The sequence below is a fragment of the Schistocerca cancellata genome, chromosome 9, assembly GCF_023864275.1.
Source record: "Schistocerca cancellata isolate TAMUIC-IGC-003103 chromosome 9, iqSchCanc2.1, whole genome shotgun sequence".
In the NCBI taxonomy this organism is placed as follows: domain Eukaryota; kingdom Metazoa; phylum Arthropoda; class Insecta; order Orthoptera; family Acrididae; genus Schistocerca; species Schistocerca cancellata.
In genome coordinates this window covers 379,182,760-379,200,301 of record NC_064634.1, presented here as the reverse complement: position 1 = coordinate 379,200,301, position 17,542 = coordinate 379,182,760, and positions in this window count along the sequence as shown.

Genomic DNA, 17,542 nt, shown 5'->3' with positions numbered 1-17,542 from the left:
ACCATAAAATGCTCACACAGTAGTCACCAGCACATCCATATGACACAGAGTCAGTCCGTCGCATTGAGGCCATGAAGCTGCTCCCTGCAGAAAAAGAGTTTGACTAACTTCTGAATGCAGGTATTGTGACCAGATCTGATAGCCCATGGGCCTCCCCAGTCTACATGGTTTTTAAGAATATTAGATAATTATTGGAGAGTATGTAGAGACTATAAGGCACTCAATGCATCCACAATTCCAGGATGCTGCCTTGCACCTGACATGAATGATTTTTACAGTGTGATTAGCAATGCCAAAATATTCAGAGTGATTGGCTGCACCAAGGCGTTTTCCCAAATTTCCATAGTTCCATCTGACATAACAGAAATAGTAGTGGTCACACCATTCAGCTTGCCTGAGTACAATTATATGCCATTTGGCCTTGGTAATGCCATTCAAACTTGGCAACGTTCATGCATGAGATGCTTCGAGAATTACCATTCACATCTTGCTATATGGATGAGATTCTAGTATTCTCTACTTCATTAGAACAGCATGTTGAACACCTGCAGCAGCTTTACTATTGCCTACGAGAGTACTGTATAATAATTATTAACGAAACAAAGTGCATATTGGAAAAACATAAGGTTCCTGATATATTTGGCCTTCCCGGCAGTCTTGTCACCTTTTCTCTAATGAGTCAAAGCAATGCAACATATGCCCCTTTGCACAACTTACAATAGGCTTCACGTTGTCCTAGATATGATGAACTATTACCAGCATCACTTTCCTATACTAGCTGCCATCCAAGAGCCACTCACAGCATTGCTTGCTGGCAAAAGTACTATAGGAAATCGTAAAATACTGTGGACTCCAGATGACAAAGCAGCTTCCATGATCTAAAGGAGCATCTATCTCTGGCGATGCTGCTGAAACAACCATGAACTGAGCGCCCCTTTGGCGTTAATGACAGATGCCAGATAAACAGCAGTGGGATCAGCTCCGCAATAAAACGTTGACGGGAATGGCAGTCATTCGCATTTTGCTCTGAGAACTTGACTCAACAGCAGTAACAGCAAAGTGCTATTGACCACAAGTGGCTTGTTATTCCCTTATCTAACAAGTATTTCCACTCATCTATTGATGGCAAACACTTTGCAGTTTTTATGGCGGTAAGTCACTAGTAGCTATCTTTCAACGAAACAGACCTCATGCACCATGTCAGTGCAGGAAGGTGGAGTCCATTACACCATTCACAGTGGTGTGCATCATATTGTAGGAAAAGACAACATCGTCACGGATTGCCTATCTTGGAACTGTGCCAGTTTAAACTCCATTCATGGGGCAAGTTACCATAGAAGCAACAAGAAGATTCCTCTTGTGTTGTCCCTTACAAGAGCACTGAAAGGCAACGCAGCTCAGATATGTTGCAGACATCAATGTGCTGGACGTAATTTGATGTGACATGGTGATAGGAAAGCAGCGACCCTACATACCAGAGCAATTTCTTCATGCAGTTTACAACACACTGCATAACGAGCACACCCAGGGATCTGAAGAACAGCCCAATTAGTCTCCACCACAGTTCTGTGGCCGAGACTGCAAAAAGATTCTAGCGCATTGGCATGCGGGTGCTTGATATGCCAGCATAATAAGACAGTAATAATAAGGCATGTCTTCATACCTATGTCTCGCTTCCCGACGCCACTGGCAAGGTTTTGCACATACATGTGGACATCATAGGGCTATTACAGTACTCCAACAAACAATGTTATTTGTTCACGATTATTGGTCGTTTTACTGGCTCCAGAAGTCATCACAGTACAAATTATATCTATTGAATCTGTCCTGAGACTGCTACTGCATGCATGGTTGTCCAAGTCTGGTGTTTCACAATACATAACTACAGATAGGGGAGGAAATCTGAGAACTATATTTTACTACTGCACAGCTGCAACCATCTCCACATTACAAGCTACCATCTAGCTATCAGCAAAATGGTAGAATGGTTTCACCACATGCTAGAAACTGACCTAATATGCAGCTCAACATCGGTGTCCCAAGCACTGCCCCTAGTCCTACTCGGAATAAGAACAACAGTGAAGGAGATCACACAATGCTCTCTCACATAATTGGGCTACTGTGAGTAGCTGAGGAATCCAAGAAAATTAATCATGTCAGCACCCACACAGTCAGTTATCCCTGAGCTATGTACACAGTTTGTGCAACAGGTCAGAATCAGATGAGGAACACTGAGCCTACTATCCTTGTCAGAAAACGTCCTGTCAGAAAACGTCCCACATGTGGCTCAGGGATGATACAGTGCGCCCTCGTTTTGCCGAACTTTGGACCCTACAAGGCAATCGAAAGACGAAGTCATAATTTCAGAACTGAACAGAGCAGCAAACAAGATACAGTCTCAATAGAGCAGCTGAAACCCATATACACCAATGAGGGTGCACTCCTTATTTATCCCACAATATCGAACATGGAAGCTGTTTCTGCGACAGTTTCGCTGAACCCTTGGCACCAAACGAAGACACCAAAGTAACAGCTGCATGACAGAAGCAACACTTGACAAATCAAGTTCAAGTTCCCCCATATAGTGGAGGGAACCTTGTTTCAAAAGAAGGGGATTGATGTGGCGACATCACTAATCCACTTCGCCACAATGTGTGAGAGAACACATTACTAACTGTACAAAGGTATATTTGGCACAACAGGCATGGTTACATTGTTTACAATTTATGAGTCACGTTTTGCTTTTACCTTATAAATAAATGTTATTTGTTAAATAACTGAAAAGCTTTTGATATAGATAAAATATGATACATGACTTCCCACAAGAAGATACTTAGGGCCTGTTCACCTGATCAGTTAATTTGTTTCCCAAAGCACCAAATAACATTATAAAGAACTGTATTATTCTCCTTCAATTGAGCTGACTTTTTCACTTACAAGGAGAGGCCTCCAGCGATGAGATCGACTTTTTGAAATCAAATATACAGTGATGTATGTTAAGAACCCAGGTATCGCAAGCTGCCTCCATTCACCCTGGTGGATCATAATTTGCGAATATTTGATGAAAAAAGTACGGAATTTTGTGTAATGCTCAATAATTTTAAAAGATATGAGCTACCTAGTCTAGCTGCGTGGTCTAATGGAGAGGGTAGTGGTTTCGAATCATGTTATATGCAGTAAATTTCTTTTATTTTTATGTCTTTATTGAAATGGCTTTGATCATTATTTTAGATGTAAACAAAAGAAATAATGTAAATGAATTAGTATAACTGTGGAAGCTCTTCTGCAACGATATGAAAGTGAAGAGAAATACTTTGCTTCGGTTTCAGCGAATAATTCTACAACACTCCCTTAACCTCTCGGGAGACTTCTCGAACGTTGTGATCGTTTCTGCTTTGAGACGGTATCCACAGCACCATGTCCCCAAACACCGACATAAGTGCGAATTACGGCGTCGGACACAACTTATCTTCGCAGCGGGATTTTTTATTATCCTGTAACACCCACGATAGTCAGTTGTCTCCAATTGAGGTGGAAACAAACCGAAGAGAGGACAATGAAGACTGATGTATCACCAACGACTGGGTAGTCAATGAGGACAAGAAGTTCAATTAAAACAAGAATAAAACCTACCTTATAGTAGGATAACGTTATTAATGATACCATAAAGTTATTTAAAATCAGCTGACTAGATCGGACAGTCAACTGGTTTACCCAGTAACATTTCCACTCGAAAGCTGCGGAAAACCTCTGAAGCATGAATCCATGCAGGTCAGTCGGTGAGATTAATCGATTTGTGTCCTTACACATCAAACATTCCTCGACATAACAGGAATGCCTGATGATTCGAGATGTCGTACACTCAACATGATACGAATCGTGATTTCAGCAATATTTGCTACGTTGATTACAAACAATTGCTTCAGATCATTATCAGCCATTTAAAATTCACTGCTTAATACAGGTCACCTCGAAACGTTAGCTCCAGCAATCCCGATTCATAGTTCGTGTGCATGTTAAGTACATCCTCCACACCTGTACAATATGCTCTCTGATACATTTGTTACTTTTCGTGTCATTGCTATTAAACCCCTACATGCACCTCTTCGTTACTTAGTGTTCGTACTTCAGTTTTATGACGGTTTTCGCATTAAAAGTTCATACCTTACACCCATAGATCTGTGCTAATGATACTTGCAAATAGTACATTTCTTTCATTTAGAAACATTACTCATTTCACGAAAAGCATACATGTCCTATTCATTCCTTCAGAAAGGAAGAAATAAAATTTATGCAGGCTATCTCCCAAAATTTGCATTACAAGAATACCGTCTTTGGATTACATAGGGAGAGTATTTTATCAGCCACAAATACCAGACTCAAGTATGGAAGGACGATGATCTCATCGAAAACTGACAAGTCATTGGAGTTTAATGAGAGCTTCGCAGGCGGTAATTCCGTCACGATCTTATAATCAGCACATAATGGAAACTCCGAGTATCAGATCACCTCATAAGAAAAACACTCGCTATGTCCTTTGCGATTAGGCAGGGAGACCCAGATGATGACTCAGACACTATTAGAGATGTTCATCAATAATAACTGGAAAATATATTAATTAACTTGCAGACCGTGTACTGTATGAAGACTTAACAGCTGTCCATGTGTCAAAACCTAGTCGAGTCCATTCTTGATACAACACCTGCTACGACGGAAGTCCTGTGCGTAACGAACAGTTCCCTCATCAGATTTCCACTCTACTTGTACATGCCTCGGTGGCCGCTCCGAGCGCCTCATCCAGTTTGTAAATGGCGAACACACGCTGCTGAACTCCGACCACATATGTCACAACAATTAAACAGTCTGAGCACAGTGAACTGTGACGTCACTATTCCGATGGCTAAGGCATCCGCAGGTTGCAGCTGGGAAGGGATACGGTACTGTTATCCGAGAACATAACACCAAATGTCAGACGTCGGTTACCCAGGTATTCTCAGCTAGACTAACAAGATGCAGGTACTTATGATAGATGCTATTGTTACAATCTGCAGGCAATAGAAGCACAGACACGTGGCCTTGTCTGTCTCACCATTACGCTTCTTATCGGAAATCATACCATCGCACCGTCACTCAGCTTGTCTGTTAGAGCTGTCTTGTGATAATGGGAATCACTGAACAGATAGTGCAAATTCTAAAATATGCTGTAGGTGCTACCTTAACTGCCGAGACTATAATGTGCGTGAAAATTAAGTTTAAATTACTGTTTACTACAAACTACAGGGTTATTACAAATGATTGAAGCGATTTCACAGCTCTACAATAACTTTATTATTTGAGATATTTTCAAAATGCTTTGCACACACATACAAAAACTCAAAAAGTTTTTTTAGGCATTCTCAAATGTTCGATATGTGCCCCTTTTGTGATTCGGCAGACATCAAGCCGATAATCAAGTTCCTTCCACACTCGGCGCAGCATGTCCCCATGAATGAGTTCGAAAGCATTGTTGATGCGAGCTCGCAGTTCTGGCAAGTTTCTTGGTAGAGGAGGTTTAAACACTGAATCTTTCACATAACCCCACAGAAAGAAATCGCATGGGGTTAAGTCGGGAGAGCGTGGAGGCCATGACATGAATTGCTGATCATGATCTCCACCACGACCAATCCATAGGTTTTCCAATCTCCTGTTTAAGAAATGCCAAACATCATGATGGAAGTGCGGTGGAGCACCATCCTGTTGAAAGATGAAGTCGGCGCAGTCGGTCTCCAGTTGTGGCATGAGCCAATTTTCTGCGGGCTACGCGTGAAACTTGCCCGCACGCATACCATCGCCGAATGGAGTTAGCAGTTGGTGGATCTTTGTTGAACTTCGTCCTGAAGTGTCGTTGCACTGTTATGACTGACTGATGTGAGTGCATTTCAAGCACGACATACGCTTTCTCGGCTCCTGTCGCCATTTTGTCTCACTGCGCTCTCGAGCGCTCTGACGGCAGAAACCTGAAGTGCGGCTTCAGCCGAACAAAACTTTATGAGTTTTTCTACGTATCTGTAGTGTGTCGTGACCATATGTCAATGAATGGAGCTACAGTGAATTTATGAAATCGCTTCAATCATTTGTAATAGCCCTGTAATTTAGTGGATTCGTTTTATGATACCAACTGGATTATGTAATTAATCCAATGACAGTCGGTTAAAACGCGAAATAGATACAAGATCCTATCAAAGGGAATAATGACGTGAGGATAACGGCTGACGCTAACTGCAAAGGTTAATTACAACACAATGATACTGTTATCGTTACTGAATCAACAAACTGGTACGGCCTTTTAAAAGCTAAATTGTCTAAACGTTCATCCTGTCAAACTTTCAACGCCATGATAAAGCCGTAAGATAAATCACGTAAACAATCGCTACCGGGTAAATGTCTCAGGTTCGACGCAATTCTGCCTTCCGGGCACTTTTGCTAGACAACTCCTGGCTCGCATTGGCTCATGGACGTGCCTTATATCGCACTAACTGTTTTACTCCGGGACCCTTCATGAACTCAGCCACAAGTCTCGAATTTCTCTGGTGTCCTCTTCCATGTATGTTAGTCTGTCCACTGATACTGAGAACCTGTGCCTTCCCGCAAACGCCCCATCACCAAATTCCTCATGTAGATGTAGATGCCGCATACAACATATGGTTCAAAGAATTCTCAAGTGTGTCAGTGCCTGCTATAAGTGCATGCAGAATTTTTCATTAGCTGGGGAGTAGTCTTCCCAGTTCTCAGCTCGAACATGGAGCGACAACCGTCCCAACTTAGTGTCCTAACTATTTCCCTCACTGCTAGATGCTGTTTATGAGACCAGTGGTCTTCAATGTTGACGGCTGCAGCCTAAGTGTCTATATGTAATAATTAAAACTTTTCGACGAATAAATGGAGAGTCTATGTTTGACCTGTATTACCATCTGAAGTAAGATAAACTTGGAATTATTTACGCAGATTCCTTAAATAATTTCTAGAGCATTTGTCTGTATTTTCGCTTGATGCTAGTGGGTCATACGTCGGTGTACAGGTGAACAGTTGATGCAGGCATATTACGAGTAGTTTAATATTTTCACTGTTTTGCATAGCAATTAGGAGTTAAAGGCTGTTCGATATACACAGCATCACTATGGTTTCTTTTTCATATCTAAGAGCCAACTATGTCAAAATAGCTTTGGAAATTATGTGAATTATTTATTACGAACAATAAAATCAGGAAGTTTCATTGCGATACCGCACTCGACGGTCAGTGCCATTGTATTTGTATCCCGAATCACTATATTCGCTGGATAAGTTTCTCCATATAACTAAAATACAGCGTCTTATAACCTCTCACTTATTCTAATAAGGTTTCAAAGTAATGTGGCTGAACCAGATGCTGGCTTAAGAGCAAAACTCTGCGAATCCTCAAAAATTACATAATTACTGATCACACCAACAATTCAGTGAAATAACTACCTCTTGTTAACGTTCCACATCAGAACATTGTACTAGCAGATACCAAACCAGTACTCGCATGGCGTGTGTTCTCGTTGAATCAGATGCACATAGTACCCACGTAATGACACGGTGCACGCAACAGTGGAAGACAGTTGGCGATCGGTAAGTTCATTTCCGAGGAAACGATCTCTGTCAGTTGGTTCATGATGGCCAATGCGATATCGTTCGATCCGAGTGCGCTTCCACTCCGAACGCTGGAGAAGTACATCTTCCGCTGGAGCAAGTACTCTAAGGTAAGCCAAATATCCATTTGAGCTCAGAATTATGTGCATAATAGCTACTTATGTCTGTACGTCGAGTTATGTGAGTACGACATTTGATACAGTCGCGAATAGCAAGACAACATCGCTAGAGCAGGTGTCCAGCAGCTGCTTAGCGTTTAGCAGATCCAGACACAGTACGGCGCACATTTTTCGCTTATCATCATTACACTTATCCCAGAGACATACAGCGATTCATCACCTTTTTTTTATTTGGCACTAGTTGCATGTGATGTCGTTGTTGTACTTCATTTACGTGAGTCTGTGGCACCTAAAAGGAAGATGCTAGTGATCTACATTTGCGTCTCATGAAGCAAAGTAACAACGCCGATAACAATTTAATGAGAGGTAGATATTTTCAGTTAGTTCTGTTACGAAGATATTACCTTGTATTTACATGGACGTGAACGCTCATGAAGACTGTTAGTTTATTAGAATAGCTGCACTGGATATGAATTGCAACACATATAGGGAGGTCTTCGGTGAGCAATTGCGTCGTTACGCATCTAAAGTCATGCAGAGAAATATGAGTGAACATAAATGTATATATGTAGCATATGAATTTCGCACCCACATTGTACCTCTCTGCCTTTCTTTAGGTCCATCTATTGCCTGTCTATCCATGTTCACATCCTTTATTTCTTGCGTTTCCGACTATTCTTGATTCAATTGAGGTGTTTTTTTTATTTTCTACACTTTCGGTAACAGTGTTTGGCAAAATTACGATTTTTTGATTCACGTTACAGTGACCTGTACACAGATATGACAGTTGCTGGATTGTTAGTTCCAAGTTTACAATCTTCGAAACTATGCATATAATCAGCTTGAAAGTGTGAGTGTCGTCTTTAACATTCATTCATCTTTGTCTGGGTTGTCGTCTGAGTAATGTTCTGCGTGCATTCGCATTAGAAATAATGCTTCAGGAGAATATGTCTAGTCCTAGATATAATCTTATGGTTTTACACACGCCACTGAAGTTTGCTTATAAACAACTTATTGTTTTGAATCTGACATATTATTTTAATGTTTGTAAACAGGAGGAGGCCCAGAGGAATGTCGCTCTGTACCACTGATACACTCTTACTCCAGGGATGATCTGGAGGGATTTCTAAGCTCAACTCACTGCTCCAATGGAGTCACGTATCCTGTGGAAAAGAACGAGAATCCATGGGATGGCGACTGGTCAGCTTTGCCAGAATATTACTGTAAGTACCCGCAGCTCGACAGGAGTACAACTTTATCGTATAATGAATTCTAGTGGCACTAAATAATTTTAGACGGCAGAAAATTATCTAATATTTCGTGCATCATGAAGATTTTAGAATTTCTTTGTGTCAGTGTGAACAGCAAGCTCAAATTGTGACGTATTATAGACATTTTTGAGTTGTGGAAGTGAGTGATGCCATAACGAAACTTGTGGAGGGACATTGTCTCTATACAACCTAGAGGATTTTGAAGGAGGGACAATAACGAGTTTTCGAACAAGACCGGGAAGCTGCTGTTCGTAATTGTGGTGTATCCCAATGTTTTGTTTCTCTGTCTCCATTCTCAGGATAACACTAATACCACTATTCCTTCATTTCTTCGTTAATGGATTACATATGTTGTTTAATGTGAGTTAAATGGTTAGAACCGAAATGGTAGCAGCTATACATGGTCATTAATTTGCATACTGACATCAGACAACTACAAAACAGGCCTATCGTTAGCGATATACCAGATAAAGGGCTAATTGGCACCAAGGTACTTGTCATGTGATACTGTAATGAGACGACTGACATGAAAACGGATATTAACACTTTGGTAGAACTGATCTAGTTAACTATATCACAAGTATCTATAATTCAAAGAGAAATAAATTGTCATGTATCTGTGTAAATTTTGTTCTTGTGTTTGAGGAAGATATAGTATATGACATACACTGTGTGAGAAAAAGTAAGTGAGAGTGATGTACAGGGTGTCCACAGTGAGACTCCAACATTTGAACTCATAAAAGCTGAGAGGAAACACAATTTATTGACGAACAAATACAGGGAAATCATACAGTAGCTCATCAAATTTTCATACACAGGTTGACGGTTCAGTACACTTGAACATGGGCGCCACGGGTAGCGCGAAGAATATCAAGTCTATAATCGATTTCGTGCCATGTGTTGCGGAGCATCTGTTCTGTGGCAGAGTTGATGACAATTCTTATGCGCTGTTTCAAGTCTTGCAGGTCCTTTACTGGTGTAGCGTATACCCGGTCTGTCACATAACCCCACAAGAAAAAATCGAGGGGAGTTCTGTCGGGCGAACGTGGCGGCCAAGGAATTGGACATGCATGGCCAGTCCATCGTTGCGGGAATGTGTCATTTAAAAATTTTCGGACATCAAGGCTCCAATGGGGTGGTACACCGTCCTGTTGAAACATCACATTTGGCTGCAGGTCTGTTATCTGTGGCACGGCAAATTGTTCCAACATATCCAGGTAGATGGCTCCATCCACAGTCGCCTCCTGAAAGAAAAACGGCCCAACAATGCGAGTTATCATCAAACCACACCACACATTAACTGTCGGACTGTCGCGCATGTGTTCCCTAGGTGCATGTGGATTTTCGGACCCCCAGATGCGCACATTGTGACGATTGACAAGCCCTGACACGTGAAAGGTTGCCTCGTCAGTAAACATTACGCGTGATAAAAATGTCCCGACGGCGGCAATGCGATCTAACATGACACATGCAAATTCTTCTCGCTTTGGTCGATCATCAGGCTTGATTTCTTGCACAACCTGCACTTTATATGCGTACAAACGTAATCGCTGATGAAGCACTTTGTGCATTGTTGAACGCTTCATACGAAGTTCTCGTGCTGCCTGTCGCACTGACTTCTGTGGACTTGTTCGAATGACCGCCGTACTTGTTCCACATGATGTTCGCTGATCCCAGGCTTACCATCACCATGCCCTTTCGCAACACTCCCAGTAGCCAAAAACTGATCACACCACTTCTTTATAGTCTTGAACGACGGGGACACTTTGTTGTAAACTCGACGAAAGTTTCTTTGCACTTGGGTCGCCGATTTTGTCTCTGCATACCACGAGACTACTTGTGCACGCTCCTTCATATCCCTTATTTTGTTAAAACAATTGATTGCAGTTCCACTACGGCCACCTTGCGTATCAAATTTGCACACCACAAACTTGTTGAGTTGCTATGTCTGCCCTTTCAGGATTCACAGGTCCACCATCTGAAATGAGAAAGATATAGGATATTAAAATGTTGGAGTCTCATTGTGGACACCCTGTATAAGCGGTATGTCAGCGTCATAGTGGCAGAAACGGATTGGTTTAAGACATTGTGCAAATGACTCTGTGAAGTAACGTAGTAGTGGACAGAGCGATACAGAGGATAGCGGATCAGTTTAGAAAGTATCTCGCGCATATCCTTCGTATCTGCTCGGGTTACCAGACCAATAAGATGTGCATATACTTAGATGCCTAAAACTCTAAATATTAGAAGCGTAGCTTATAACATGTGATTCTTAAGTAGTGCAAATATCATGTCTTCAACTGGCACATTTATTCTTTTACAGGTGCGGGTTTCGAGCAACAGCCGCTACAGGAGGGAAAAGGAGACATAGCGCCCTGTGAACGCCGACTGCTGGAAGTGGTGGCAGAGGAGGAGGAGCGTGAAGAAGATGGATATAAAGGTAAGGAGTCGGACGAGGTACGACGTGGCTCAGGTGTTGTGCGGTGGCAGGCTTCAAAACTTGGTGGTGAGCGAAAGCGATGCAGTGGAAGAGATTAATGATATAAGACGTCGTACAGGCCTTACTCGCTGATAGCCACTAGGAAACCTGGTGATAAACAAAAGCGACATAGAGGAAAAAACTGATGAGGTAAAATGTGATTCAGGTGTTATTCGTTGGCTGCTGATAGTTTTTTTGCGTTCGACTCTCATAGAGCTTATAGTTTTTTTTGCATTCGACTCTCATAGAGCTGTTCCAGCATCTTTCACACAGTTTAGTGCCAACATAGGAACACTGTAATGCAAGTCTTGAGTGAAATTACCTTTCTGAATCATTGTCATTTTAAATGATACCTAAGTTGCTTTTCTTTTGCGTAAGGGTACAAAACAACCAGAGAATAAGACCTTATTCTCATTGTTAATAGGTAAAATGTGATTCCAAGCATTTCGTAAAAATTAACATTGGTAATAAGTCTTTACCTGCCAGGATAGCTGAGAGCAATAAAACATCAGCTTCTGAGATATAGCGAGGCGTGTCAGCCTCTGATAGCTTCACGGATTAATGACGAGAACTGGTGAGTCAGCAGCTGGGATTTGGGTTTTAGGTGTTTTCCACATCCGGCAATGTAAAGACTGGGCTAGTACCCACATCTCATCACATTTACATGCTACGCAAACACTTTGGAAATGTCAGCATACTTGAATATAAGGTCTGCACTAGACTCAGACAGATGGAGTACACAGGTGTCTTCCCAGGTTGAGTAACGATGACAGGAAGGGCATCTGGCAACAAAATTAATTTCATTACGCTGCCAAAATTGATATAACAATTTCGGACCCATAGCTAAATGGGAATAGGCAACAGGGACAGATTCGTAGGCTATTTCTTCAATCAAATATGCACTTTATAGTCAATAATACTATGAGAAAGCATGTCACACACAGTCCTTTTTGGTTGCTCTTTTGAAAATTATGATACATGGATTTCAACTAGTTAAGTGGTTCATTGTGGTTTATGTTTAGTGTGTTGATCAAAACTATGCCAAACTTATTAGTCAAAGAAAACAATTATTAGTCAATATAATGTGGTGCATAGGACTGAATTTTGACAAAATCAGACGCATCATAATGACCAGGATGATTTCAGAGTCAGTTTGTCTAACATACGTACAGGCCATTAGTTTAAAAAGATAGAAAGTCAGACCGATCATAAGCAGAATGAATTGTGTGTTATTATAGTGTTTCGCCAGTCAGAAAACTTCATTGTCATCATAGGCGTTTTTGTGGTCTTTAGTCGGAAACCTGGTGTGATGCAGCTCTCCATATTATTCTATGCTGTGCAAACCTCCTCATCTGTGAGAAACTGCTGTGACGTACATCCATTTGAACCTTCTTACTGTATTCAAAAAGTGGTCTCTCTCTACAATGTTTGCACTCCACGCATCCTTCTATTACTAACTTGTTGATTTCTTCATGCCTCACGATGTGTCATATCGACTGCATGCTTCTTTATTGAAATTGTGCAATAGTACCATATTTCAAAAGGTTCTATTCTTTTCATGTTTGAAATGCTTTTCGTCCATGTTTCTATTCCAGACGAATAGTTTCACAAAATAGTTCGTAAAAATTAAATCTATATTACATGTTAACAGTTTTATCTTTTTCAGAATGTCTTTTCGTGCTATCGCCAGTTTTCATATTAAATTCTCACACTTCAGCAATAATCAGTTTTTTGCTTCCCAAACTGCAAAACGCATCTGTTCCTTTTAGTATCTCATTTGCTCTTCTTCTTGCTTCAATCTCACATGATTTAAACCGATTATGTTCCACCATCTGTAATTGAATTTTTTTCTTCTTCCAACCTCTTTCCAAGACACAATTCATTCCATCAAGTGCTCTTCTGTGTCTTCAACTGTCTGTGACAGAATTAAAATGCCACTGGCAAAACTATTCTTCTCCCTAAACTTAAATTCCTTTTTCAAATTTCTCCTAGTTTTTTTTTATTGGCTAGTCAGCACACGGAATGAATAAGGTATGGGGATAGGCTACAAAACTGCCTCATTCCTTATTCAATCACCATTTCCCTTTCATGTCCTTCCATTGCTGTCTTGTTTCTGTACAGCTTGTAGACAGCGTTGCACTCAGTGTGTTTAATCACATTTGTATTTCTCCTACTTATGCATGCTCCTAGACTCTTGCATTACTCTTAAAGCCAATCCTGCATCTACATTAATTAGCACTTTCTACCAAACTCATTTTGTTTGATATCTCAGTTTCCATGTGCTTGCTTTATTTGCTCCAGTTTTACATTTTCTCATTGCGTCAATTAGATTCAATATTTCGTGTATTACACATAGTTTTTTACTGGGTTTGTCTTTTTGTCTATTTGATTATTTTCTGCCTTCACTAGTACGTCTCTCAAGATTACTAATTCGTCTTTTATAGCGTTCTTTGCCCCTGTTGCAGTCATTCGTTATCTGATGCTCTCCTTGAATCTCTCAACAACCTCTGCATCTTTCAACTGATTAATGTCCCATCTCGTTAATATCCTGTATGTCTACAGTTTTTTTCAGTTTTAATCTACAGTTCATAACCAATAAACTGTGGTCATGGTCCCCATCTGCCCATGGAAATGTTTTAGTATCTAAAAGTATCGAAAGGTATGTCTTACTGTTATTTATCTATTTGAATCCCTTCTGCATCTCCTCGTCTATTCCACATCCACAAATTTCTTTCATGATTTTTAAGTATCACACAGTACATTGTTACACGAATTACATATTACTTTATTAGAAAGTAAATTACAATTAATTTTAAATATGGTACAGTAACTTCACAAAACTTTTTCACCTACTTTACTTCCTGCTTCTTCTTTACCTTCAGTGGTATCTCGATGACCTTAAACATTATTCTTTTTCAATCATTATTAAAACATTTTGTGTTATTCAAGGTCTACATTTTTATATACAAATGTCAGATGGTATTCAGACCCAAATCTAGCTCACATTTACCTATCATTTATTTCATACCATTTGTCGATGTACTAATACGTCTCAAAGTAAGTATTAACACCTTGAGCAACAGAAAATTTTCTGCTTTAAAAGTCACACAATATATTTAGGTTCCTGTTAGTCCATTATCTGGGTGGAAATCGCCTAACACATCATTTACGTTTGCCCTTGAGCGAAGTGACGCAAAATTTACGTTCATGTTGTGAGAAAGTTAGGTGTTAAATTCCAAAGTTCGTGGATCGAACGACGGAAAATGGGATGCAAAACAGTGAAATACTTGCAAAAAGAGCCAATGCCAGAAAATCTCGATTAATTCATGTCACAATTGCACATCACATCAGTCAAGAAGCACTCATGTTTGTACACTTCAAATCACTTCACAGATACAAGAGAGTGGTTTGAAAAGTTCTCGGAATCACCACTAGAGGTCAGCACTAGCGCAACGAGTTGTTTATATGATATTCATTGGACTGTTGCCTGTAAACATGTGCCACGTCAGTGCTCTTGGAAGGGAGCTGTGGCAGTGACATGGCTTTGTTGTTGTTCCCGCGTAGTGATTTGCGAAGATGGAAAAAATCGAGATTCGAGCAGGTATGAAAGTGAAGGACATTAATTCCCATTACCAGAATACTCTTGGAGACTCTGCTCCTTCATATTCAACTGTTGTCAAGTAGATAAATGCATTTAAATTTGGTCTTGAGAGCTTAGATGATTGTCTGCGCAGTGGTCAGCCAAGATGTGTCTGTACTCCAGAAATCATTGCAAAAGTGCACAGAATGGTCATGCAGAGTGGCCAATTTAAAGTGTGTGAAATTCCTCACACTTGCCAGATGTCATCTGAAAGGGTATAACACATTTTAATTGAAGAATTAGAAATGAAAAAATTATCTGCAAGCTGGACGCCGCAAGCCTTGATGATGGATCAAAAACGGCGTGCCGTCGCCATGGCAGAATTACACGAACTAAGGTATGAACTGTTGCTACATCCACCTTATTCACCTGATATGGCTCCATCAGACTTCAGTCTCTTCCCAAAACTGAAAATTGTTCTTGTTGGACGAAGATTCACTTCAAACGAAGAATTGATAACTGGAGTTGACAACTATTTTGCAGGCCTGGAGGAAACTCATTTTCGAGATGGAACCAAGGCATTGGAACACTGTTGGACCAAGTGTATTAATCTAAAAGGAGACTACATTGAAAAATTAAAAAAAGTTTCAGTGATGTAAGTACCTTTTTTCTATTCTGTTCTAAGAACTTTTCAAACCAGCCTCGTAATATAATTCAAGACGACTATAGATGAAGCTTCTTCTATGTTTTAACGTTATAAAACAATGTTACACATGTAATGAACTAAATTTGATATATTTCTTAAAAATTACTAGGATAATAAAGTCTAGCAAAATCTTTTAGTGAAAAGGACATGTATTACTCGGGAAGTGGCTAAAGCACACTGTAAGACCCAGATTAAGCTATAGTAACCTACCTAACTTCATCATACTAAGAAGTTAGCTAACTCAGTAGACGTAAATAGCTCTGAATAGATTGTCTTACCAAGAATGTAAATAAAATCATTCATAAGGACACACATAACTCTAAAGGAAACCATAAAGTTGACTCTCAAGAGAGGAAACTTCTACAAAGCGTAATCATGAAACTGAATAATTGCATGATTGCGACAGCTGACTAAGGAAACGTAAAACGTAAACACTACTTGGAGGTTAGGCCTAAGACTTAGAGTTTAGGCCTAAGGCGTGTTCCGTCTAGTCGAATGATGCCTATAGGTCAGAACAAACAGCGATCTATGTTCATGTAACATGTGATCAGTATATCGCCAATCCCTTCTGTCGTTGTTTTCAGTAGCTAATCCTGGTATTGCCAGATACTAGTCTGGCATCACGTGACACCTCTTCCAACATCAGAAAACACCTGAGGAGTACCTGGAAACCAACCCTGTTTTTTTGCTTCATAGGTAACAAAGGTCACCATTCGGCTACAGTGGTGGCATGAGTAAGTAATTATTGAGCAGTTATGATCATGGATGAATATATCACTTGCACATTCACTTCCTAGATTGAAATCCACATAACTCACTTGAATAAAATCCAACAGTAGAATTCCAGAGGAAAACCAGGAAGAAGACTGATAAATGTAATTTCCTGTCGAAAGAACAAAAAGCAAGAACATGTATTATAATGGACCCCACTGACTCAAATGTGAGAGTTCAGGCGAAAATCCATATACCTCATTATCCAATTAATCCTACCTTTAAATCCCAAAATGCAGATATCTTCATAATTCCACAATTACTGAATGAAATTCTGAAGCAATAATAGACTTAAGTCATTCTCAATTAAGACCACAAATGATTATGATACTAAAATTACAGATGTTGAAATTTCTGTAGGTGCTAATTTTGTTTCTATTGATGTGAGTAAAATATTTAAAAATACATCAACTCATGAAACAACATAGAAAATGTTTAAAGTGTTGGTGCATCCTGCTAAGAAGGCGAGCCTCTGACGACTGAGCATTGGCGGTGTAACCATAACATCCGGTACAGAGGAAATGCTGTACCATACTCACTATTGGTAGTTACGAATTGTGGCAGAGATGGCAATCCCTTCCCAGTCTTACTGCGATGGGCCAGTACCCCATTCAGGGAGTCAATAAACGTACTTGCAGTATTCAGTCTAGTCTCGGGAACAAGACGATTACTGGGATATTATATGGTTAAGAAATAGGAACAAGAGAGAATGGTTTAATGAAACTTGGAAAATTTCCAATTAGTACGATAGAGGAATTGATCTTAAGGAAGTCGTATTATCTAAACATTTGAAAGATAAGGAAATAGATTCCTCAGAAATTATAGAAACAAAGAATAAAATATGTGGAATTTAATATGTAGATGACTACACTGTAATCTACAGAGGAGTGAAACAGGAACATTCCTAGAAAATAGTAAGATAAAATATTGGACTATGAAACGCAAACAAACGCATTGTACTGATAA